We start from the raw sequence: 25,818 nt of genomic DNA, 5'->3' as shown, positions 1-25,818 counted from the left end.
TCTCTCCCTTTCCTTCTGCCCCTTCCCTGCTCTCTCTTTCTCTGTCTCAGACAAATGAACAGAAACAAGAGAGGGCTGACAGAAGCTCCTGAAATCAAACGGGAGAAAACTAGATCTCTGAGGAGGAGCTGGCCAAGTTTACCACCAAGGTGACAGTAGACCCGAATATATATAACCCGTCCTACGAACAATGGGAATAGGGTGCTTATTTACCCTAGAATTAGATGAAAATAATGTATTAGAAGAAATATTTAAAGATTTAAGAGAAATGGGGTGCCTGATTGGCTCATTTGGTAGAATATGTGACTCTTGATCTTGGGGTGGTGAGTTCTAGCACCATGTTGGGTGTAGAGCTTATTTAAAACAAAACAAAACAAAACAAAAACAAAAACCTCTAGTCCCTGGGCCCAGAATAGTACCTGGCCTAGAGTTGCTTAATAAATGTATGCTAAACAATTTGTGGAATGAACTAGTCATTAAGTGATCCTACGACAAAAACATGACTCATCCTTAGTATTCGTTTTGGGGGTCCCTGGATGGCTCAGTCGGTAAAGCATACGACTCTTTATCTTGGGGTGATGAGTTCCAGCCTCATGTTGAGTGTAGAGATTACTTAAAAAAGAAAAAAAAAAAGATCTAAGAAAAATGACCAAATTAAAAAGATAAGCTGAATCCACACAGCCAATCCATTTTTTTCCCAGGGACTATCCACCCGCAATGATAATTCCAAAATGTGTAACAGTGAAGTTCATGGATTTCATAAACAAAGCAGTAATTCTTGGGGCAGCAAGGCATTTACATCGCTTGTAAGAAAAAAAAGAAAATCAGGCTGGTTTCAGGTATCATCGTGGCAGAGAAGACAATGAAGCAATACATACACATTTCTCAAGAAATAAAGTACCGCTCAAGAATTTCGTATTCAGCCAAACCTTTTCAGGATAAAGGCAACAAACGTTTTTGAACGCGAGAAACTCAGAGACTATCATTTCCATAAATTGTGCTTGAAAAAAACTAAAGCAAGATCTCCACAAGATGAGATCTCAAGATGACATCACGAGATGGGATGGATCACAGGATGGGATGCCACAAAATAAGTGTGTGGCGAGGGGGGTGGGGACACTTTGGTGAAATCACTGTGGGGGTTCTGAGTCCGCTCACCTGGAGGACCCAGATGAACACAAATGTGGGGCTGATGATTACAGAGCAGAATGTATGATTTTACAGACCCAGTAATGTAGAAGTGGTCTAACTAACAAAAATTGGGATGAGAAGGGAAAGTAAAGGAAGGGGTCTTTAAAGCACATTGATTTCCTCATTTTTTATAGCCAGGGGTGGAAATATTTCATTTAAAGCAGATAAAAAACGATCAAGGGGTGCCCAAGTAGCTCGGTTGTTTAAGTATCCGACTTTGGCTCAGTTCATGATCTCAAGGCTCATGAGTTCGAGCCCAGCATCGGGCTCTGTGCTGACAGCTCAGAGCCTGGAGCCTGCTTGGGATTCTGCGTCTCCCTCTCTCTCTGCCCCTCCTCTGCTTGTGCTCTGTCTCTTCCTCTCTCAAAAAATAAATAAACATTAGAAAAAAAATTTTTTAAACAAGTAATAGAAGTATGTGTAAACATATTTAATTTTAAGAAAAAAGCAGACACCGGGGTGGCCTGGGTGGCTCAGTTGGCTGAGTGACCAACTTTGGCTCAGGCCATGATCTCTGGGTTCATGAGTTCAAGCCTTGCATGGGGCTCGCCAGTGCAGAGCCTGCTTCAGATCCTCTGTCCCCCCCCCACACCCCGTGCCCCTGCCCGTTCATTTTCTCTCTCCCAAAAATAAAAATTAAAAAAACAAACAAAAAAAAGCAAACATTAAAGAAATATAAAATCCTTTGACATTGGATGTGGAGACAGGAGGGATAAAGAAAAAGGAAACGTACTCTGTTATCATTGTTCAACAAGCAGTAAACGGAAACAGTCTGGAGCGGTAGAGGACTGAGGGTATTATGTACAATTACAGTTGTAAAGGCAATCTTTTGAATAAAACTTAAACCCTCCAAATCCTCAGGAGAAACACACCCAACACAGCAAAGCAAACACCAAGCACATAAGAAAAGGGTAAAGAAGAACCTGAAAGGCTGTGAAAACACAGCATAAAACAACATAACCATTCCATGAATAGGGCTAAACCCATCTATTCCAAGAAAAAAGACTTTCAGATTAAATCACAAAACAAAACTTGATGTTCGATTCAAGGGATTTGCCTAATTTACAAAGGCTTCAGAAAAGAAGAAAACAGAAGGGCAGAGCTGTATTGGGCTGACGGCAAACAAAATTTAGTAGGCTTGTCATTAACATCGGACAAGGTTAAAGTCAGGGCAAAGGTCAAAAACATCAAATGAGACAAGGGTCATTTTATAATTTAAAGGGACAATTCACAAGAATATAAGGATATTTGTGCACAGATAACATAGCATCATCATTTACAAAGCAGGACTCCACAGAAATAAGGAGAAATAAAAACGCAATAGTAGTTAAGTTTTTTTTAATGTTTATTTTATTTTTGAGAGAGAACATGACTGGGGGAGGGCAGGGGGGGGGGACAGAACACCTGAAGGGGGCTCTGTGCTGACAGCAGCAAGCCTGATGCGGGGCTCGAACTCGCGAACCCAGAGATTGTGACCTGAGCTGAAGTTGGACACTCAACTGACTGAGCCACCCAGGTGCCCAGATAGAATAAAGGTTTTAATTTACTTCTCTCAGATTATATCAGGTCAAAATACATGTAAGGACATGGAAGGTTCACATGACATAATTAATAAGTTATATTTCATTGATATGTGTTAAAATCTATATGCCAAAAACGGAATATGCATTCCTCTCCAGGGCCCTTAAAGCATTCACAAAAATGGACTCTAGGCCGCAAAGAAAACTCAAGTATTTAAAAGATGCGAAGTAGTAAGACAACATTGATCTCTGATCTCTGATCACAATGAAACAAAACTAAACTTTAATGACCCGGTCAGAAACAAAAGACTCTAACTCCTGGAAGTTTTATTTATTTATTTATTTTTTTTTTTAACGTTTTTATTTATTTTTGAGACAGAGAGAGACAGAGCATGAACGGGGGTGGGTCAGAGAGAGGGAGACACAGAATCGGAAACAGGCTCCAGGCTCTGAGCTGTCAGCACAGAGCCCGACGCGGGGCTCGAACTCACAGACCGCGAGATCATGACCTGAGCCGAAGTCGGCCACTTAACCGACTGAGCCACCCAGGCGCCCCTAACCCCTGGAAGTTTTAGAACTCTACCACCCTCTCTTAAAATTTATTTATTTGTTTATTTGTTTATAAAGATTATTTTATGTATTTATTTTTTAACGTTTATTTTTGAGAGAGAGACAGAATGTGAGTGGGGGAGGGGCAGAGAGAGGAGACAGAGAATCTGAAGCTGGCTCTAGGCTCTGAGCTGTCAGCACAGACCCTGATGCAGGACTCGAACTCATGAACCATGAGGTCATGACCTGAGCTGAAGCTGGATGCGTAACCGACTGAGCCACCCAGGTACCCCATCTTTCTACTCTCTTATTCACCAAAGATGTCACTCATAGTAATGTAAAAAGTGATCTGCCTATGTGTATGGCTGTTTCCACATCCATGGGTATGACCTCAGCTCCTCTATTCACCCCACTACTCCAGCAGGGCTGTGCTGCTCACTGCACAAACTACATAAGGGTACCCGGTGGCCTGCCTCCACTCCACATTAGCCATCTGTCCTCACATCCTGACCTGGTCATCAGCAACCATCTCTATTCTCTTACCGGAAATTCCTTTCCAGGTTGCTTCTTCGATTACTCCAATAAGATAAATAAATCTCGGACCCCCATCAAGATTCCCAGTCTGTTGAACCCATTTCTTCTCCACCATTCAGCTCTCTCCCTCTCCTACTTCTCTTCTTATGCAGCTTAGCTCCTATGATTCAGCATTTGATACACACACACACACACACACCACACCTATCTATCCTCATAGACAACTCCCTCTCTTCCTTTCCAGAGAAAACTCTGGCTTTTTCTTCTTTCTTTCTTCCTGCCTCATACAACAGAACAGGCTGCTGTCCAAGCCAGGACTTCTCAATTTCAGCATCATTGACATTTTAGGCTGGAACATTCTTTGGTGAGTGTGTGTGTGTGTGTGTGTGTGTAGCTGTGCATTGCAGAATATTTAGCAGCATCCCTGGCCTCCACCCATTAGATGCCAATAGCACCCCTAGTCACAATCAAAAATGTCTCCAGACATTAGCACATTTTCCTGGGTCGGGGTGGGAGGTAAATCCCCCCTGGTTGAGAACCACTAGTCGAGGCTCATCCTTCTGCTTGTTCCTGGGACTCCACCTCCACCTTCACATATATACAATCTTTTCAGGAATCATACAGTATGAAAAACCCTTTCCTCTCCTGTATGGTCAGGAGCTCTTTCTCAACTGGATTCTTTTCATAAATATTTAAACGTCTTTTAAAAAATCCTTCCTCAGCCACGCTTCCATCCCCAGCCATCAGTACCTCTTCTTCCCTTCCCCACCACATCTTGCAGAAGTTGGTTATTCATCCTGCCTCCTCTATTCCTCCCTCCTCTCTCCTTCAACTATGACTCAGGGTTCTTGGCATTCCAACCCTGTAGCTTTCACTACGGTTTCAAGTGGTTTCCATGTCTGTAATTGCAGTGGGCAGTTTTTAGCCTGTGGCCATAGGCACAATGGAGGAGAACTAGATGGAGGGAAGTAAAGATCATGAATTTTGTCGTGATCCGGTGGATTTCAGGTGTCTCAGAGGCATCCTGGAGGAGATGTTGGGTGCACATTGAAACAATGAGGGCTGGGGTCAGAGGAGAGGTCTGGGGTCAGAGGAGAGGTCTGGGTTGGGACATAAACTGTCTGGGTCTCCCCCAGTGTACGCAAGGATATACGGGTGTATGTGTGTGGGTAACTAATGCCACAGTGTAATGTTAAGTACCTTGGCAAGGGGGCGATAGAGGGGCAAGTACCTAGGCAAGGCTGTGGAGAGCAATTATGATCACTCGAAGGGTTTTCAAAATGCAGATTTCTGGGCCCCATCCCCAGATTTTAATACAGGAAAAACTGAATAGCCTCCCTGTGATGGAGAATTGTCATTTTTACCAAGTTCCCAGACGATGCTGAAGCTGCTGGTGCAGGTACCACCACATTTTGAGAACCACTGATCTAGAGCGAGGAGAGGAGGCCCAGGGCTCGACTGGAGCGTTCCCACAGTTATTAGCTAGAAGCGGAGGTGAGCCCCTGAGGGAGACAGAGAGGAAGCACGGGGGAAGAAAGGACCACCACCAGTTCGTGGATGGAGAGCTGCGAGGGTGAATGTGCAGGGGCCGCAGGACTACATCTCCCAGGATGCCTCGCGCCGGCTCTCGCCCGCCCCCTGGAGGCGGCTGCGGGAGGCGCCGGTAGGATCCCAGGGACCTTTCGCGGAGCATCCGTGAGCTCGGGGAGCCGCGGCGGCTGCGGGCTGCGGGCTGCGGCGGCGCGGCGGGAGCGAGCGGAGCCGGTGAGTAGGCGCCGCGCTGGTCGCCGGCTCTTTTGCGCCTCAGCTGCGTCGTCTTCCCGGGTCGGGCGGGCGAACCCTGGGGTCCGAGGGTCCAGGCAGCGGGGCGCAGGACTGTCCGTCCGAGACGGAAGACGCGCTGTTGCCGTTGTCGCTGCGGTGGCCCCGGTCCCCCACCGCCCGGCGGGTCCCGCCCCCAGCCCGGGACGGACCTCCTACCCTGTCCTGCCCACCAAGCCCGGGAACTGTGGGACTAGTGCCGCAGGTGGCAGCGGCAGGGGGCCGCCCCCCTCCCTTCCGGGCCCCAGGGGTTGGCGTAGGAGCCCAGGACAGAGGGCCAGGTGACCCCAGAGGACTGCGGCCCTGAGAGGCGCCCCCAGCCCTCGCCGCGGTGGGACAGGTGCGTGGGCACGCCCGGCCGGGGCTCTCCCGGCCCCCGGAGCCTCCCGCACCTTTCTCCTGGTGCTGTCCGGGGGATGCGTTGTATGTCGGGGACCGGGTAACCCTTGGCCATCCTCCGCGTCCACAGAGCTCCGATCCCCCTGTTGGCCTGGGGTGACCGGGGAAGGCGCTGGCCGTGCTTCTCCCGGGTCAGCCGGCGGTGCCACAGCGCAGTGCACCTGTGAGCCCTGGGGGACCGTTTGGATGCTTAGGGGTGGCCCGGTGATGCGGAGCCTGCCAGGAGTGCAACAGCAACGACCTCCTTCCCAAAGGTGTTGGAAATGAAATGAGTTTTAGGTCCTCCCCCCCCCCCTTTTTTTTTTTAAAGGAAGTTTGACCCTGCCTATCTCATTTTTATTTTGAGCGAGCTGCAGTTTTCAGCACGTAAGTTTATATAATAAGCAGTATAAGACTTGGGAAAAAAAAAAAAATTACTGCGAAGGTGCTCTTCCTTGCCCTCTATCGGAAGAATTATGTTGGACTGGTTGACATGCTTATCCATTAGTAACTGCGGTAGCTGGAGGCAGGAGATAAGGTGTTTTTGAGGGGAGGCACAACTCAACTCTTCAGGACAAATTTGGGTTTGAGAAGATTTTGGTTATCCGGTTGCAAGCACGAAGCTTTTGCCACGTTTAAGACGGGGGAGGAGAGACAGAGCAAGTTTGTCAGCCTTAAGGTCTTACTCCACAGAAAACAGCTTTGCGTAGTACCTTTGAGAGAGCAAGCACGTTTAATTTGGTAGCTGAGGCTAGATCTGAAGCTGAGCCTTCATACGAAACTCTATCCGTTTTAATAGTTTTTAATGTTTGGTTGTTGTAGGCAAATACTCTCTCTTCATCTGTTCAAAGGGAGCAGACGTCTCTTACCAATGTTTGTACTTATTTCTTATTTTCCATTGACCACTGTCTCCACAGCCCTGGCTATTAAGGTTAGCTAGGACAGTTTGTTTCGGGCTCGGTTTTAGGGCAGTGATCCAATGCGATCTTCACTAAATATATTCTTACCGTATTAAGTAAGTTTTCATTTATGCCTAATTACTAAGAGTTTCAAAAGTTAGGAGTCAGTGTTGAATTCCCCCCCCCCCCCAAGTGCTTGTGTATCACATGTGTTGATATGACTGTGTAGTTTTCTTCTTAAAATTGATAACATGGGTGATTATACTGCTAGATTTTCGGTCACTAAAATCCTGGCATAAATTAAAATGCACTTTTGGGTTGTTTGATAGATTCAATAAGCTAACATTTAATTAGAGTTTTAGCATTTATATTTATAAGCGAGATCGGTAACTTTTCCCTCCTGCCCCCCTTTTTTGGTCTGAGTTTTTAATTATGCTGATTATGTCCTCACTGAATCAGTTGGGAAGTTTTCCATCGTTTTCTCTGCTATGGAGCAGAAGAATTATCTGTTCCTTAAAGTTTGGCAGAATCTGACTGCAGGCTGCCTGGGCTGCTGGTGATCATATTTTTTTAAGAAGTTGATATCCATACTTAACTATCTTTTCTATTTTTTCCACGACCATTGATTTTCCTCAGGTTTTCTGTCTCTCCAAAGTCAATCTAGTGCTTTATATCTGCCCAGAAAATCATTAACATTATTGGAATTTAATGTGTGTTCGCATAATGTTGTAGATAGTCTTCTGTTGCAAGAAAATAGTTCTTCCACATGTATGGTGTGTTCGTCTTGTTCACACTCTTGTGTCTGTGCCTTTTCTCTTTTTTTGTATCGGTCAGGCTTGCTTCCTCCTTGCTCATTTCATTATCTTTCCAAAGCGCCAGTTCTGGATTTATTGATTAATCCCGTTACTTTTATTTTTCTACGTCAGTAACGTACATTCTTAATCTTCCTACTTCATTTGAATTTATTTTTGCAAGTTCTAGCCTTTTGAATTTGAAGGCTTAGATCATTTATGTAATCAATCAGTCCTCCTTCTGAACAAGGCAAGGACTTCTAATATTTTCACTCCAGTTACCTCCCATTTGGTGTTAAGCTCTGTTACTACTTCAGTCCTCTAAATTGGACATTATTGGGGCGACTGGGTGGCTCAGTCCGTTAAGCGTCCGACTTCAGCTCAGGTCATGATGTCACGGTTCGTGGGTTCGAGCCCCGTGTTGGGCTCTGTGCTGACAGCTCGGAGCCTGGAGCCTGCCTCTGACTCTGTGTCTCCCTCCCTCTCTCTGCCCTTCCCCTGCTCGTGCTCTGTCTCTCTCTGTCTCTCAAAAATAAATAAATGCAAAAAAAAAGAAAAATAAATTGGACATTATTGCTGATGTTACTATTATACCGATTTTCTGGGTCAATATTTATTAGACTTCTGTACCTGTTTATCTTCTTCACTCTCCATTCCGTCTTTTTTTTTTTTTTAATTTATTTTTGAGACAGAGAGAGACAGAGCATGATCAGGGGAGGGGCAGAGAGAGAGGGAGACACAGGATCTGCAGCAGGCTCCAGGCACAGTGCCTGACGCGGGGCTCGAACTCACGGAGTGTGGGATCATGACCTGAGCTGAAATCAGATGCTTAAGGGACTGAGCCACCCAGGTGCCCCATTCACTCTCCATTCCTTCTTATATCACTTTGAATCATTTTCCTTCTCCCTGAAGTACATTCTTTAGAAGTTCCTTCAATGATGATGCATTCTGTTTTTATAATATCTGAAAATGCCTTTATTTTGCCTGCACTCTTGAATTTTGGCTTCACTAGGTTTCTCTAGTCCATTGATTTTTAAAGTTGTTGTAGTTTTTTTTTTCCCCCTAGCAGTTTTTAAAGATGTTTTGTGGCTGGAAGGCTTTGGGATCTCTAGTCTGCCATATTGCTGAAAGAAGGATGGAGATGAGAAAACAGAAATTAGTTTGTAATCTAATGAGCTGTCAGTTTTTGTGACATTTTTCTGCATGAAATTGTAGATTTATTTCCAATTTATTAATTACAAATTATGTTCTCTGTCTCCTTAGCTTACTTTTTCTCTGTTTGATCTATTGATTCTGAGAGTTGTGTTAAAGTTTTCCACTATGATTCCCAGTGGGTTTCTTTTGTTCTATTTCTATTAGTTTTTGTAATATGTATACTTACAGACCACCTGTAAATAGTGCTTATCTATTTACAGTATTTTTGAAGTTATGTTTTTAGATACTTTTTAATTTTTTTAAATAAAGTTTATTTACTTATTTTGAGAGAGAAAGCACATTTGTGCATGTGCAGGGGAGGGGCAAACAGAGAGGGTGAAAGAGAATCCCAAGCAGGCTCTGCGATGTCTGAGCAGATCCCGACATGGGGCTCGATCTCACGAACTGTGAGACCATGACCTGAGCCAAAATCAAGAGTCAGAAGCCCAACTGACTGAGCCACCCAGGCACCCTTTATGGAGGTATAACATAAGTGTTTAAAGGTACACACATATTAAGTGTATAGATCCATGAATTTGGACGGGCTGAATACACATATAACCAACACTCAGAACAAGAAACAACCTTTCCAGCACTCCGGAATCTGCCCTCATGTGTCCCACCCCCAAGGATAACCACTATCTTGATTTCTTTTTATTTTTTTATGTTTTTTATTTTTTATATTTGAGGGAAAGAGAGAGAGCGAGTGAGCGAGCGAGCAGGGGAAGGGCAGAGAGATGGAGACAGAATCTGTAGCAGGCTGTAGGCTCCGAGCTGTCAGCACAGAGCCCGACGTGGGGCTCGAACTCACGAGCAGTGAGATCATGACCTGAGCCGAAGTTGGACACCCAGCTGACTGAGCCACCCAGGTGCCCCCACTGTCTTGATTTCTAACACAGTAGATTCGTTTTAGCTATTCTCATACTTTACATCCATAGAATCATATAGTATGTGCCCTTTTATATCCAGCTTCTTGCCATCAACCTTACAGTTGTGTGATTTGTCTGTAGTTCTGAGTGTAGTTGTGGTTTGTCCGTTCTCCTTGCTGTATGTATCCCATCATGTGCGTATCCACAATGTAGAAACCCATTTTACATGATTGACAATTGGGTTGTTTGCTGTTTGGGGATACGGTGAATAGTGCTGCTGTGAACATTCTAGTACCTGTCATTTGTGGAATGAATGTATGCATGTCTGTTGAGTGTGTATATCCAGGAGGAGAATTGCTTGGTCATAGCACATGCCTAGGGTTTAAGTAAATATTGACAGTTTCTAAGTTATGTACCTGAGAAACATACGTGGTAGCTGCCATCTCTTGGCAATTTCCGTCTTTTAGATTTTAGTCATCCTGGTGGGTATCACATTGAGGTTTTAATTCGTATTTCCCTTATGATAAATGAAATCGAGCTCTTTTGCTACCCTTAAATTTTCACACATATCTAAACATTTTTTTCCCTTGGTGTTTAAAGCTAATCTGTATATATGAACCCTTCGTGAGTAAAGCAAGAGTGAACCTGAACCTGATTTTAATTCTGCGTCGTATTAAGATCATATGGAATTTGTTTTTGTTTTTTTTTACATTATGCGTAAACAGCCATGTTTTACTGATTATTTACTCATCATTTATAAGTTTTGCTAATTATTTGCTCTTCATTGGTTCTTTCATCTCTTGTTTTTCTACTTTGTGGATTCATTATTCCTTAAGTGAATCCTCAAGTAACTTTGTTTTTTCACCTGAGATTTCGTGGGTGGTAAACTTTCTGAGCCTTTGCACGTGTAAAGCATTTTTTATTTTGCCTTCCTGCCTGAGTACTCTTGGCTGAGGATAGGATCCCAGGTTAAAACCTCTGCATTTTGGAGATAATTCTTCATTATCTGCTGGTATCTAGCGTCATGGATGAGAAGTTTCTACAGTGTGATTTCCATTTCTCTGTAGTTAACCTGTTTATTTTCTCTGAAGCTTAACCATTGTTTCTTTTTTCTTGGTGTTGGAACATTTTACTATTTGTCCAGGGGGATAGTTCTCTTTTGTTCTTTCTGCTCAGTGCTTAGTGGCCCCTTTCTTTCCGTAGATTAACGCATTTCTGTGGCACGGGGGAAGTTTCTCCTTGGGGTATTTCCTTGCCTCCATTGTCTTTTATTTTCTTTTTCTGGAATTCCTATTAAATGGGTATCAGAATTTCTCAATTCATCTTTCATGTTTCACTTTCATCTTTTCAACTTTTTCTTTCATCTTCCACTTTCTTCTCAAACGATCTGCCTCCTTATCTTTATGGGCTGCATTTTGGGAGATTCCTTGGCTTGGATTTTCCCACTCACAAATCTAGTGTTTGGCTTTGTCCAGTCAACTCACCAGTCCATCTGTTGAGTGTTTTCCATGTTGATTATCATTTATTTAACTTTCAAGGTCTCTACTTTGTAAAATTTAGTTTTTAGAATAGAAAAGATATTCAGTGTTCAAAAATCATACTGTATGTGGGGTGCCTGGGTGGCTCAGTCGGTTAAGCGTCCAACTTCAGCTCAAGTCCCGGTCTCACAGTTCATGGGTTCGAGCCTTGTGTCGGACTCTGTGCTGACTTCTCAGAGCCTGGAGCCTGCTTCGACTTCTCTGTCTCCCTCTCTCTGCCCCTTCCCCGCCCCCACTCTGTCTCTGTCTCTGTCTCTCTCTCTCAAAAATAAATAAAACATCTAAAAAAATAAAAAAATCATACTGTATTAAAAAAGATATGCATGAAAGGTCTCCCACCATCCCTTTCCCCCATCTGCCTAGTTCTCCCTCACCCCACAAGCAGGTAGCCCCGTTATTAGTTTTGTATATGTCCTCCAAGGTCTCCTTGTGCAAATACAATGATATATGAAACGATTCTTAATCCCTCCTTTTTTTTTTTTTTTTTGCACAAATAATAGCGTTATTCCATGTCCTGCCCCTCACCCTGCTTTTTTATTTCACGGTGTAGAGATCTTCACCTCTCAGCTGCTTCCTTTTCACAGACAGACTGTCCCCTCCAATCTTCCTAAGGATGTCTTAATATTCTATGTGCTCGACTAACTCTCTTTCCTTGGGTATATGTTCTGTTGACTTGCTGTCCCCATTTTGTGGCGTTAGAAAAACTCAGTGACTCTCCTTTTAGTGCCCATCTTTACGTTTGAGAATTCCCATTTCCCCGCCTGTCCTGTTTGCCATAGGCCATCTCCGGCGATTGCCAAGGAGTTGCACGGTGCTGCTGAGTGGGGTGCATAGTCCAGGTGAGGGAACATTTGTGGTAGGCTGCTCAGTGAGTGCGGGGAAGGGTCTCATCGTCTTGGCTTATCTGACTGTAGTTCCCCAGTTCATCGGGTTGTCATATTCCATCCCTGCCCCGTCTTCTCTCTGCCCATTCAGAGCCTGAAGCCCCTTATCGTTTCCCACTGCATGACGGCCTCCTCCCGGGCAGGTGTGGGGCTGTGCTTTGCTCAGGCGATCTCGTTCTGAGTACCCTCTCCCTTTCAGAAAGTTCTTAGACGTTCTAGTTAGCCAGTGGCACTGTTTCTTTTTGTGTGTGTGTCTAGGTGTCTTATCAATTTAATATTTTAAAAATAATACTTTTTGCCATTCCATGGATTTTTAGGCCACCCGGAAGGCAGAAGTGTGTGTTTAGTCCATTACGTCAGTCCAATCTCCAATATTATCTTTTATTTAGATTGTATTTGTAGGCCTGGGGTCCACAAGACCACCCTGAGATTTAGTGATTCCTTAGGAGGTCTTGCAGGACTCAGCACACTGGCTTATTCATGGCTGTGATTTGTTTTGTGAGAGGCTAGAAAGCAAAATCATCAAAGGGAAGAGGCACACAGCACCAAGTCCAAGGACACTGGCTCCCAAGAGTCCTCTTCCAGTAGAGTCACAGGACGTGTTTAATTCTCTGCGATGAGCCGTGACAGCATGTGTCCCCCAGTGTCGTCCACCAGGGCAGCTCACTAGAGACTCAGAGAGACTCATGCGTTTTACAGGGGGCTGATCATGTAGGCGCCCTCTGCCTAGCATATTCCAAAACTTCAGACTCCCGGCCGGAAGGCAGGTGTTCAGGATCAACCACAGTGTTTGTGCAAACAGTTTAGGCCCAGAGAGCCTCTCTTACCACTTCTACAAGTGTTAGGAACATTTGTTCCTAATCTAACAAATTAGATCTAAATCTAAATTAGATCCTAAATCTAATTTGGGAACTTCCCAAATCTAAGTTCCCCATGTCAGCCAAAGGCTAACCTCACAAGCAGGGCCTTTTTAGAATTGGAATCTCCAGGTTGCCTGGGTGGCTCAGTCGGTTGAGCGTCCGACTTCGGCTCAGGTCATGATCTCACGGTTCGTGGGTTCCAGCCCCATATCGGGCTCTATGCTGACAGCTCAGAGCCTGGAGCCTGCTTCAGATTCTGTGTCTCCTTCTCTCTCTGCCCCTCCCTGGCACGCGCGCGCTCTCTCTCTCTCTCTCTCTCTCTCTCTCTCAAAAATAGATAAACATTAAAAATATATGTAAAAAAAGAATTGCATTCTCGGGGTGCCTGGGTGGCTCAGTCAGTTAAGCATCCGACTTCGCTCAGGTCATGATCTCATGACCCATGACTTCAAGCCCTGTGCTGTCAGCTCAGAGCCTGGAGCCTGTTTTGGATTCTGTGTCTCCCTCTCTCTCTGCCCCTACCCCACTCGCGCTCTGTCTCTCTCTCTCTCAAAAATAAATAAACATTAAAAAATAAAAAATAAATTAAAAAAACCAACAAGAATTGCAGTCTCAAGCCTGCTGTGTTCATTCTTTTTGGCAAAATTTCCCTCTCAGTTTCCACAGAAAAAGATGGATACCATACCTAGAGATGGCTTCTCCCCGCCAGATTATCAAGTGGTTTTTGCCCTGTCTGAGGAGGGAGCAACATTTTTGAATATTAAGGTACAAACAATGGGTAAAGACCTGTTTGCTGACTTTGGAAGAAACCAACGTATGGCACGCCAAGCAGCCGTGAGCAGGGATGTCAGTGGCAGAGCGTGGGCAAAAGCCACTCAACTATTTTGCTCCTGTTGGTCACTTCACAGTGACAGGTGGCTTATCGAGGCGCCTGGGTGGCTCAGGCGGTTAAGTGTCCGACTTGGGCTCAGGTCATGATCTCACGGTTCATGAGTTCGAGCCCCGCGTCGGGCTCTGTGCCGACAGCTCAGAGCCTGGAGCCTGCTTCCGATTCTGTTCCTCTTCCGCTTCTGCTCTGTCTCTGTCTCTCTCAAAAATAAATAAAACTTAAAAAAAAAAAAAGATGACAAGTGGCTTATCATCAAATGTAGCAATCTGCAGCTCATAATAGACACCTTCTCCACAGACCATTCTGATCACCCCAATCCGCGTCAGGCTCTGGTCCCCAAACTCCGGCCACGTCTCTGCTCATGGAGCATTTTCTCACTTACTTCTCCTTTGTGGTTGTATTAGACGGTTTCGTTGCTTCACCCTTTGGGTCTGAGTTTAATCTCCCACAAGATCGAGAATTCCCTGAGGACCGAACAGCAATGCCTACTTAGTTATGTTAGTTGTGCCTCCCTAGGAGGGTGAAATGCTCACAGTTGGTGCCTATTAATGCTTGCTGAAGGAATGGCTACAGGGGAGTAGGAAGCCGTGTCCTCTTTATTCTGTCCCCTGCTTAGCACATGGCTGATTTTTGTTCTGTGAGGAGGACAGTGATGTAAAACACCAAGCTGGCATTAACTGCCCGGATTGTCTGAGTTCTGTCTCCCCAAGCAGCATACTCAAAGTTTTTTGGTTTATGTTTTGGTTTAAGTTTTGGAGTATACTCAAAGGTTTTTTGGTTCGAAAGGTGTTTTGAGGTCATTGAACCTGCGTGGGGGCTTAGATTCCCAAACCATTTTTTTTGTCTACATAACCCCATGTAACATATCTGGTTGTAGACCTGTTTCTTCCTTCTCCCCGTGTTTTCAGACCTCAGGCGTGGGGAATAATTAATCATATTTACCTTCTTGGCACTTTATCATCATTGATCTATGCAAGCCCCTCCCTTGTTTTGTTTACTTGTTTCTGCATTCGTTGGTTCATGTCCCCCCACCCCACCCCCACCCCCCAGATGGTCTGTGTGAGAATCTCTTTGGGATTTAGACTCAGGAGCAGAATTTCCTGGTCACAGCGTGCACCTGTGCTTCATAGAACCAAGTACGGCCAGGCCAGTCTTCAACGTGTCTGCGCCATCCACCCTTCCCCAGCAGTGCACAGGATTTTAGCTTTGCCTCTTGATATGTTGACTGACAGCACGTTAATAATTAAGACATTTCTGGGGCGCCTGGGTGCCTCAGTTGGTTAAGCATCTGACTTCGGTTCAGGTCCTGATCTCTCGGTTTGTGAGTTCAAGCCCTGCATTGGGCTCTTTGTTGTCAACGCAGAGTCTGTTTTAGATCCTCTATCCTCCTCTCTCTCTGCTCCTCCCCTGCTCACTCTCCCTCTCCTTCTCTCTCTCTCTCTCAAAAATAAACAAACTTAAAAAAAAAAGAAGACATTTCACATAAAAATCCATAGCCCTAGCCTCTGTTGAATAAATCCTATTTCCTCGTCGGCTAAAGCAGCTGAATGGTGGTTCCTCCTTCATGGCACAAGCTCTCCCCAACCCGGGTGGCCTCATTCGTTCTCTTGACCTCCTGGTCCCTGGAGTCGTTTGGGTTTATGACCAGCCCTGTTGTATGTGAAGCCACACCTTGCAAATAAATAATCTGGCGTTGATATTCACGAAGATGTTAGATGAACGTGGTTGTGGGGTCAAGTGGACTCAGAGTTGCGAGCACAGCAGCTCATGACATCGAATGGGCGTCAGACTTAATGTCCCCACCGTCCTCCAGCAGCAATAACTCATTCTTTCCAACTCTTTCTGCACTTTTATTTGGATGCACAAAGAGGCCTTTGTGGAAGCGGGAGCTCTAAACCAAGCGTCTGCAAACTTTCTGTGAAGAGCCAGATAGTGAATATTTTAGGATTTCCAGGGTCATACAGTCTCTCTCATAACGACTCAACTCTGCCCTTATAGCCCAAAGACATTGCCAACGGGGGATGGGCTCCATTCATTTGGCTACAAGCTGTAGTTTGCCAACTCAATTATTCCTCTCTTCTCTTGTTTCTGAGGTGCGAGTTTATAGCATTCACCTAATTGCTGCACAGTGAGTACCTACTGTGTGCCAGTGCTAAGATTATAATGAAGGACAAGGTACAAATCAGTCTTTAAGTATGGAGACAAATGAGCAGACAATTACCCAGGAAGAGAACAGGCCAGTGGGGTGCCTGGGTGGCTCAGTCCGTTGAGCATCTGACACTTGATTTCGGCTCGGGTCATGATCCCAGGATTGTGGGATTGAGCCCTGCATTGGGCTCCATGCTGAGCATGGAGTCTGCTTGGGGTTCTCTCTTTCTCTCTCCCCCCGCCCCACCCTTTCCCTCTCCCTCAGCCCCTCTCCTGCTCATGCTCTCTCTCTTTCTCTCTTGAATGAAAAAATAAAAATATTAAAAAAAAGAGAAGATAACAGGCCAAGACCAGGTGAGCACAGAATCGGGCACTGGGGTTTAGGATGAAGCATATCAGACAAGACTTTCTGTAAGAAGGAGAGACCTAAAATAAAGGGGGGAGAGGAGTTAGGTGGGATGGGGCAAGGGCCTTGAGGGTTTCATTCACTATAGCTGGGGGGTAAAGATCAGGGTTTTGTGGTGCAGGGAAGGGGGGAGTCGGGACAGCGGTAGCTTGGGTGGCAAGTGGCCAAAAAGTGGGTGGCAGGAGTGACAAGGAAGAGATTGAGTCCCAAACCCACAGGCAGAATCACCAATGCCTAAATAACCCAAGGTCGATGGTGGCGATTCCACAGCTATTAAAGTATGCCAGAAAATAGGAAAAGATAGAAAGTTCTCCAAATAATTTCACAAAATTAAGGTAGCCCTGATAGAGAACAGTGGGAGCCCAGCAAAAGCCAACTACGGACCAAAGCTTACCTGTGGTATCTATGCACGTATCCCGAGTGAAATGGCAAAATGAATGCAGCAGAATCAAACGAGTAACACATTTTGGCCAAATAGTTTTCACTCTGGGAATTCAAGAATGGTTCGATGTAAGGACATACGTTAGTGTAACCCATTGTGTAAATAATGAAAGGGGAAAGCTGTGTAATCGCACGGAGAGGTACGCAAAGAGCGCTTCATAGGATTGGGCTTTGCATCTGGTCATTGTTGCAATGCTTTCGTTTGCCCTGCCTTCAGCGTGTGCGGTCTTCCCGGCCTGGCTGACTGTCGCCCCTTCTATTCCTCAGGCAAACCCTTGCCCGTTTTTTGTATCCTTTTTCATTCATCACCTTTTCTTGTGAGCCCTCTCTCGGGTACCCTGTGTGGAGGAAGTTACCCTCTTCTCTCTAATGCAGTAACGCTCTATCCGTATCTCTACTCTCGTGTTTCAGTGGCCATTCTCTGCTTCTGTTAGTACTGAGTTGATTTCCTTCTGTAGGAACCGGGTCCTGTGTTCGATACAGAGATGGATAATACCTTGCCCCGTTATTCATCTCTTCACCCTCAGAGTCATGCCCTCCCCTTCTCCTGTTCTCTCTACTGGAGGCAGCCGATCCTGCCAACTTCATTTTGCGGGCTCCTGTGCCCAGATGCCACTGGCTAAGGGTGGCTAGTGAAAGACACTGGTGGAAGATTGGAAGGTGAGGGGAAGGGAGAAGCCAGGGGATTTCTTCCCCATCTTCTGCTTGGTCCCAGCTCTGACCGAGTGACGCTGGCCTCTGGTGATACCACCTTCTTCCTTTTCCCTCTAGCCTTAAGTGTGCTGGGCATGTCCCATTCTTGCCGATCTCTGGCTTGGCTCACCATCCCACCGTCCCATTTGGCTGTTTAGCCCTTCCCCAAACCTTGTAACTACTCCCTGTATTAAATTCCCTCTTATTGAACTGCCTCTTTTGAATGCCGTCTTCTTGATTGGACCCTGCCCGCTAAAGGCAAGAGCCCTACTCCTGTGTCTTATAGGACAAATGGACATTAAAACAACTCTGATTTTTTTTTTTTTTCTGTTCAAGTCTCCTTTCTTCCTTTTTCTGGAAGCACACTTCACTTTGGGTGCGGGGACTGGCCGTGACCCAGATTGAAACAATCATAGAACTTCATACTCCCCGTTCACAAAGATTTTTCCAAGGGTAACTGTCATCCATATCGGGCTGATCACTTTTCCTTGCATAGTTCAAAATGGAGCCAGTAAAGCAAGAGGTTGGAGTTAGAAGGGTGCACGAGCTCCACGGGAGCTTGGTCCTTGTTTTGTTCAATGTATGTCTCCGGTGCATAGTAAGTGCCCAATAAACACAACTTCATAAAATCTAAGATGCTAGAAATTTTAAAACAATTATTTTGTGTTCCACTAAAAAAGAAAAAAAAAGTCAATGAAACTATAATACAATGCTTTTTATTATGTACATTAAAATTTTTAAAATGTTTTATTGTTTAGTTTTGAAAGAGAGAGAGAGAGAAACAGAGACAGAGTGCGAGCAGGCAAGCAGCAGAGAGAGAGCGAGACACAGCATCCGAAGCAGGCTCCAGGCTCTGAGGTGTCATCACAGACCCCGACTTGGGGCTCGAACTCACAAGCTTTGAGATCATGACCTGAGCCGAAGTCGGATGCTTCACCGACTAAGCAACCTGGGCACCCCTGCACAATTTTTTTATTTTAGACTTATTGAGAGATCTTTTACAGTTATTTAGACATCAATGTGTGCCATATTCCGTTCTCATATGTATGCAAAAAGGAAAATATAAGCAAAATAAATTGGTTAAGGTATTTCCAAAACTTCCTTACATTCAGATTTTCTGTTTTTTCAAGCTTATTTATTTTGAGTGGGGGGAGGGGTAGAGGAAGAGGGAGAGAGAATCCCAAGCAGGCTCTGCACTGTCAGTACAGAACCCGATGGGGGCTTGATCTCACAAACCATGAGACCGTGACCTGAGCCAAAATCAAGAGTCAGACCCTTAACCAACTGAGCCACTCAGGCGCCCCTAGATTTTCCCTTTTGAATTTTTTTTTTCAACGTTTATTTATTTTTGGGACAGAGAGAGACAGAGCATGAACAGGGGAGGGGCAGAGAGAGAGGGAGACACAGAATCGGAAACAGGCTCCAGGCTCCGAGCCATCAGCCCAGAGCCCGACGCGGGGCTCGAACTCACGGACCGCGAGATCGTGACCTGGCTGAAGTCGGACGCTTAACCGACTGCGCCACCCAGGCGCCCCTAGATTTTCCCTTTTGAATCGCTTTTTCGTTCCAAGTCATTCAAGTCATTCGTGTCTGTGATTTTTTTTTCACAGTTAACATCCCCTCTGCCATCAGGAACACAGGTAATGTGTTGGTTGTAAAAGCGTTCCTCAGTTTTCTCCAGGATTTCCTTTTGAGCTTGTGATACCCATTCTGCAAATTTGATGCCGACAACGTCCTTGACCTTAGCTGCAGGTGTCACCGGAAGGTGTCGATTCAGCCACCAGGACTCACATCCCTCCTTTGAACACCCTTGCTTGGTTTGTAGAGTGAAATATTATAGGATTGCAGTTATCCGTGAGGCCACCTGGGATGCAAACCAAGTCACCCTGCTTTCTGGTGAGCTGCTTCTTTAACTGCCTGATTTTGCGCACATCCAGACCTCGGCGCTGACGGCCAATGGCAACCGTAAGAGGTATGCTGATTTTGGGGATATTATAATGTGTGTCTCAGAATTGATAGGCTGTGATATTTGTGAAATTAATTAATTAAGTGAATCTCATGCTGCCTGAATCTGTGACTCCCACTGAGAGAATGAAGGTAACACACAGAAAGGCCTGGCGAGTGGGTGGTCCCAGATTTGCTTGTTCCATAGACCACATCTACCTCGGTACTTCCCATGGTTTATTCATAGAAGCTGATAATTCCTCCCTCTTTTTTTGGTAAAGCTAGTTCAGATTGGTTTAATGTCACTTGCGGCCTAGAGAATCATGACTAATACAGAAGCTTTATAAAATGATTATAAACAATGTGGCACGGGCAGAAATGAGAAGTACATACAAGGCTCAGAAGCAGCATCAAGGAGAGGGGATAACCCTATCAGAGGGTCCCTCACATGTGGAGATTGACTTTCCCACATGAGGCGAGACCCCCTTCTTAGATGCTTCTCAAGGACCTTGCACACACTCTCACTTGAAATCACTTGTTCCCACCCTGCTTGTCCCCCTGCTGTTTCCTAAGGTGGGGGTCCCAGACCCAGTAAATAATCATTGAACAGATGCATGAATGAGTTGTGAGGAATGAAGAGAAGTTGCTCGTAGTCAGGGGCGTGAATGGGACTCTGGGAAGAGAAACCAGAAATGCAGTGGGGAACAGTCATGGAAAAGCAAGATGTATTCTGGAAACCATGAGTAGTTGGAAATGCTGGGAGGTGAAGCTCAAAGCTGGGATGGTAGGAGATGAGGCTGGAGGGACAGGCAAGGACTAGAGAACGGAGACTGATGTGTCATGTGAAGATGCTGGGGCTTTATTCTGTAGGCAGTGGGAGCCAAGGGAGGATTCACATTTTTTTTTTTATTGTGGTAAAGTGTACATAACATTTACCATCTTAACCATTTTCAGTGTGCAGTTCAGCGGCATTAAGGACATTCATGTTGTCTTACAACTACCTCCATCACCCATCTCCAGAACTTTTCTGTCTTCCCAGACTGAAACTCTGTCCCGCATTCAACAATAACTCCCCATTCCCTCTCCCCAGCCCCCCTGGCATCCATCTTTCTGCTTACTTGTCTCTACGAATTTGATTATTCCAGCTACCTTATATAAGCATTGAAGTATTTTTAACATGGTGTGTAAATGGATTTGCATTTTAGAACGTTCATGCTAGCAATTTTTTTAGTGGGTAGATGAGAGAAGGAGGAGGCAGAGTGTAGGAAATCCAGTTAGACACCAAGGCTTTGGGAGTGGGGATGCCAAGAGAGAAGAGGACGTACCACTCAGGGTATAGAATCTTCAGGGTCCTGGGTGGAGGGGTGAAAGAGAGAGAAGAGCTGGTTTTGACACCATGTTTCTCTGGGTTGGGTGATACCAACCACAAGAGGGGATCCAGGAGGAGCTCCGGGTTTGAATGGGTAGCAGAAATGTGGGTACGCTGCTCATATTCCCTTCCCCTCACCACTTCTGTGAACGCTGGCCTGACTTCCCATTGTTAGCACCCGCGTTTCTTTGGCTGAGGATTTTCTGGTGCCCATGTTGCAACCCAGAACAGCAGAGTAAAAGTGCCAGGGAATCAACACCCTTCCAACTCCCCAGAAGCCTTCAACCAAGGATAATGGAGTTGGTGTAGGACTACCCCGGCTCCTTTCTTCTCCAGTGGTAGAATGCTGATGTGGGTATTTTATATGCTGGTTCCCAGAGTTCCTCAGTGGGATTAAGCTTTAGGTACCCACACTGGTAACTTGCTTGATGAAGCATACTTTCATTCGTTTCTTCGCCATCTTGCTCCTCTGCCCGAGTTTTCTGGTATCACCTCCCAAATAATCAGTTTGTTCTCAAACCCTTACCTTAAAGGGGTAGATTTGGGAGAACCCAAACTAAGACAGGGTCTGGAGGAAATGATCCATTTTAAGTGTGGCATCCATGTGGATGTGGTGGATGTGTCTATTCTGCAGCTAGAAATGTAGTTCTCTGGTGTAAGGTAGATACAGATCTGGGAAGACAAGTCTGTTCTTGGAAGTTAAAACCATGAGAGTGGGTGAGATTGCTTGGGAAGAAGTAGGATGGAGAAGAGAACCAAGGTGAGACTCCTGGGAAACTCCAGCCTTTAAAAGTAGGAACAAGAAGAGGATTCTGGAGGTGCCTTAGTCACTCGGTTGGTTGAGCCACCAACTCTTGATTTCGGCTCAGGTAATGATCTCAAGATCATGGGATCAAATCCCTTGTCGGGCTCCATGATGAGCATGGAGCCTGCTTAAGGTTCTCTCTCTCTCTCTCTCTCTCTCTCTCTCTCTCTCTCTCTCTCTCTCTCTCCCCCCCCCTGCCCTTCTTCCCCACTCTTGAAAGCTCTCAATCGCTCTCTCTCTCTCTCTCTAAAAAAAAAAAAAAAGGATTCCGAAGGACTGGACTGGATCAGCCAGAATGGAAAGGAATGAATAGAAAGGAGATGAAGGAGCTCAAGTGGAGGGAAGGATGGAGAAGGTAGGAGCAGGATTGGCCTTGAACTAGACGCTCTGTGCTATTTCTCTCAGCGTAGAGTCCAAGGAGCAAGGATGGTAATCAAAGCTTATTTTGTTTTGTTTTCCCTTGGTGGAGGATGCGTAGTTAGCCGCTGTCAGGATTGACTACAGGTGCAATTTGTGACAGGGGTGGTTTCTTGGTGGTGTTTCTTGTTGTGACAGGGGTGGTTTCTTCCCAAATTCAGTTCTCTGGCTTCTTCATACTTTCACAAGCGAAGCACCATTCCCTCCCTAGAGACCATCAACCACACTGTTCTGTGTGTCCCGGGGTGGGGGAGGTCAGACCCAGGTTTCTCTCAGAGCCTATGCCAACTGTTTCCCATTCTCTGCAGGTCCCACCCTGTGATAAACAAAGTCTTCCTCATTGTACTTGCGTTTCCCCTTAAATTGAAAGGAATCACACAATTGTCTTTTGTCACTGACTTCTTTCACTTGGCATAATGTCTTCAATGGTCATCCATGTTGTAGCATGAAGCAGTAGGCATTCCTTTTTATGGGCAGATAGTATCCTAGCATATGGATATACCACTTGTTTCTCCATTTGTCATTTGACGTGCGTTCGAGTTGTTACCACCTTTGCTATTATAAATAATGCTGCTATAAATACGCCTTTACAAGTTCCTGTGTGGACATATGTTTTCTTTGGGGGCAGGCATGTACATACCTAGGAGGACAGTTGCTGGGTCATGTGGTAAGTCTATGTTTCATCATTTGAGGAGCCGCGAGACTGTTTTAAGAAGTGGCTGCACCATTTTACATTCTCACCAGCTGTGAATGAGGGTTTTGATTTTTCCACATCCTTGTCAACGTTTGTTATTTTCTGACTTTTTAATTCTAGCCTAGTGGGTATGGAGTCTCATCTCATTGCGGTTTTGGTTTATATTTCTGTGATACACATTGAGCATCTTTTCATGTCATATTTGGCCATTTATATATCTTTTTAGAGAAAGATACTCAAGTCCTTTGCTCATTTTAAAATTGAGTTGTTCTTTGTTGTTGTTGTTGGAGCTGTTTATATATTCTGGATATGAAACTTTTATCAGTATCTGATTTGCAAGTAGTTTCTCCCATCCTGTAGGTTGTCTTTTCACTTTTTTGATGGTGTTCTTGTAGGCAGAGAAGTTTTTAATTGTGGTGTAGTCTAATTTATCTTTATTTGTGTTGTGCTTTTGGAAAGAATTATTTTTTTAAATGTTTATTTATTTTTGAGAGAGAGGAGGAGCACGTATGCATGCACATGCATGGGAGAGGGGGAGAGAGAGAGGGAGACAGAGAATCCCAAGCAACCTCTGCACTGTCAGCACAGAGCCTGATGAGGGGCTTGAACTCATGAATCATGTGATTATGACCTGAGCTGAAATCAAGAGTTGGACACTTAACTGACTGGGCTAAACTTCCCGGCTAGCTCAGTCAGTAGAGCATGAGACTCTTAACTGATTGAACTACCCAGTGCCCCTTTTGTGTGTGTGTGTGTGTGTGTGTGTGTGTGTGTGTGTGTGTTTTATTTAAGATTTTATTTTTTTAAAAAATTTGTTTGTAATGTTTATCTACTTCTTGAGAGAGAGAGAGAGAGAGAGAGAGAGAGAGAGAGAGAGAGAGAGAGAGAGAGAGAAAGAGAGAGAGAGAGCGCGCATGAGTGGAGGAAGGGCAGTGAGAGAGAGAGAGAGGGAGACACAAAATCTGAAGCAGGCTCCAGGCTCTGAGCTGTCAGCACAGAGCCTGATGTGGAGCTCAAACTCACGAACCGTGAGATCATGACCTGAGCTGAAGTTGGACGCTTAACTGACTGAGACACCCAGGCACCCCTTTACTTAAGATTTTCTAAATACAGGATCATGTAAATCTCTGAATATAAGTAATTGTACTTCTTCTTTTCCAATCTGGGTGTTTTTTCTTGCCTAAATGCCCTGACCAGAAGCTCCAGTACTATGTTGAATAGAAGTGGCAGAGAAGACATCTTTGTCTTATTCCTGATCCTGGGGGGGCGGGGGGGGGGGAAGGGTGCATCCAGTCTTTCACGATTAAGAATGATGTAGGCTGTGGGTTTTTAGATGATTGTTAGCAGGTTGAGGAAGTTCCTCTCTAGTTTGTTGAGTGTTTTTATCAGGAAAGAGTTTGGATTTTGTCAAATGCTTTTTTCCTATGTCTATTGAGATGATCATGTGATTTTAAAATATATTCTATTGAAATGATTAATTGAGTTTTCGATGTTCAACCAACTTGAATTCCTGGGATAAATCCACTTGGTCAATGGTATACATTTTTTTTTAAATGTTGCTAGAATTGGTTTGCTAATATTTTCTTAAGGATTTTTATATATCCATATTCAGAAGAGCTACGGATCTGTAGTTTTTTGTGATGTCTTTATCTGATTTTGGTAGTAGGATAATACTGGTCTCATAAGATGAGGGGAAGTGTTGCTTTTTCTTCTATTTTTTTTTTTGGAAAAGTTTGTGAAGAATTGATATTTAAAATTCTTGTTTAGCACAATTCAGCAGTGAAATATGGGCCTCGCTTTTCTCTGTGGACAATTTTTCATTACCAGTTCGATCTTTTCACTTGTCATAGCTCTGTTCATTGTTTATTTATTCTTGAGTCAGTTTTGGTATGGTGTCTTTCTAGGAATTTTTCCATTTCACTTATCTAATTTGTTGGCATGCATTTGTTCATAGAATTCCTTCATAATCCTTTTTATTTCTGTAAGGTTGTTGGTAATACCCCTTCTTTCATTTTTGATTCTAGTAATTCGAATTGTCTCTCATTTTTTCTTGATCAGTCTAACTAAAGGCTTGTCAATTTTCTTGGTCTTTTAAAAGAAGCGTTTCCTTGGGGCGCCTGGGTGGCGCAGTCGGTTAGGCGTCCGACTTCAGCCAGGTCACGATCTCGCAGTCCGTGAGTTCGAGCCCCACGTCAGGCTCTGGGCTGATGGCTCGGAGCCTGGAGCCTGTTTCCGATTCTGTGTCTCCCTCTCTCTCTGCCCCTCCCCCGTTCATGCTCTGTTTCTCTCTGTCCCAAAAATAAATAAAAACGTTGAAAAAAAATTAAAAAAAAAAAAAAAGAAGGATAGTGACCATCTGGCTACTCAAGAGGGCCCTTTGGAGACTTTAAAAAAAAAAAAAAAAAGAAGCGTTTCCAGTTTTACTTATCTTCTCTATTGTTTTTCATTTCTCTATTTCGTTATTTTTTGCTCTAACCTATTATTTCCTTCCTTCTGTGTGCATTAGGTTTAGTTTACTCTCCTTTTTTTAGTGTTTTAAGGTGAAAGATTAAGTTATTGATCTGCGATCTTTCCTTTTAACTGTAGGCACGCTGGCGATACTGACTCCATCTTTGGCCCTTGCCCTCCATCTTGTTCATGTTCACTCAATGACCTCTCTTGGAGCTACACGTTCTCTTGGAGATTAATATACGTACCTTAGAAATGCCCGCCAAGGCTGGGATGGGGGTGGCTTGCTTTGTCCCTCCTCAAGTTTGGTAAGAAGATAAAATAGTCTCTTCCCTTCCTGAGGCATAGGTGGTGCCACGAGGCCTAATTAAATGTTAGATGTCAATTAGGTGCATGCAAACCCTTTGAAATGCATGGGAACCCTTTGATCTCACGACAGCACCCTTCTGTACACCCCCTCATTCTATAAAATCTGTAGATGAAGGTCAGGACTTTGCAGAGAATAGCTGCACAGCTGATTGGATCATTGTCTGCCC

General features: G+C 44.7%; 1 protein-coding gene and 1 long non-coding RNA gene across 7 annotated transcripts in view; both read left to right on the top strand.

Annotated features, from left to right (window-relative positions):
* The first annotated feature begins 11 nt into the window (after positions 1–11).
* On the top strand, positions 12–1,303 carry LOC109494212. The gene is made up of 2 exons (XR_002148882.2): positions 12–149; positions 702–1,303. It is a non-coding gene; the product is annotated as an uncharacterized LOC109494212 (long non-coding RNA).
* Positions 1,304–5,452: 4,149 nt separating this feature from the next.
* SPECC1 (sperm antigen with calponin homology and coiled-coil domains 1) overlaps positions 5,453–25,818 on the top strand; it is a 286,113-nt gene continuing 265,747 nt past the window's right edge. For 3 of the 6 annotated variants that reach the window (XM_045045092.1, XM_045045090.1, XM_045045091.1), the window contains exon 1: positions 5,453–5,558. The gene's annotated coding sequence lies outside the window, so the exon portion shown is untranslated. The remainder of the gene's footprint in view (positions 5,559–25,818) is intronic. The other 3 variants (XM_023244466.2, XR_006589840.1, XM_045045095.1) reach the window with 3 other exon arrangements.

Source organism: Felis catus, chromosome E1, assembly GCF_018350175.1.
Source record: "Felis catus isolate Fca126 chromosome E1, F.catus_Fca126_mat1.0, whole genome shotgun sequence".
Lineage (NCBI taxonomy): Eukaryota > Metazoa > Chordata > Mammalia > Carnivora > Felidae > Felis > Felis catus.
This window is presented reverse-complemented; position numbering and strand designations above follow the sequence as displayed.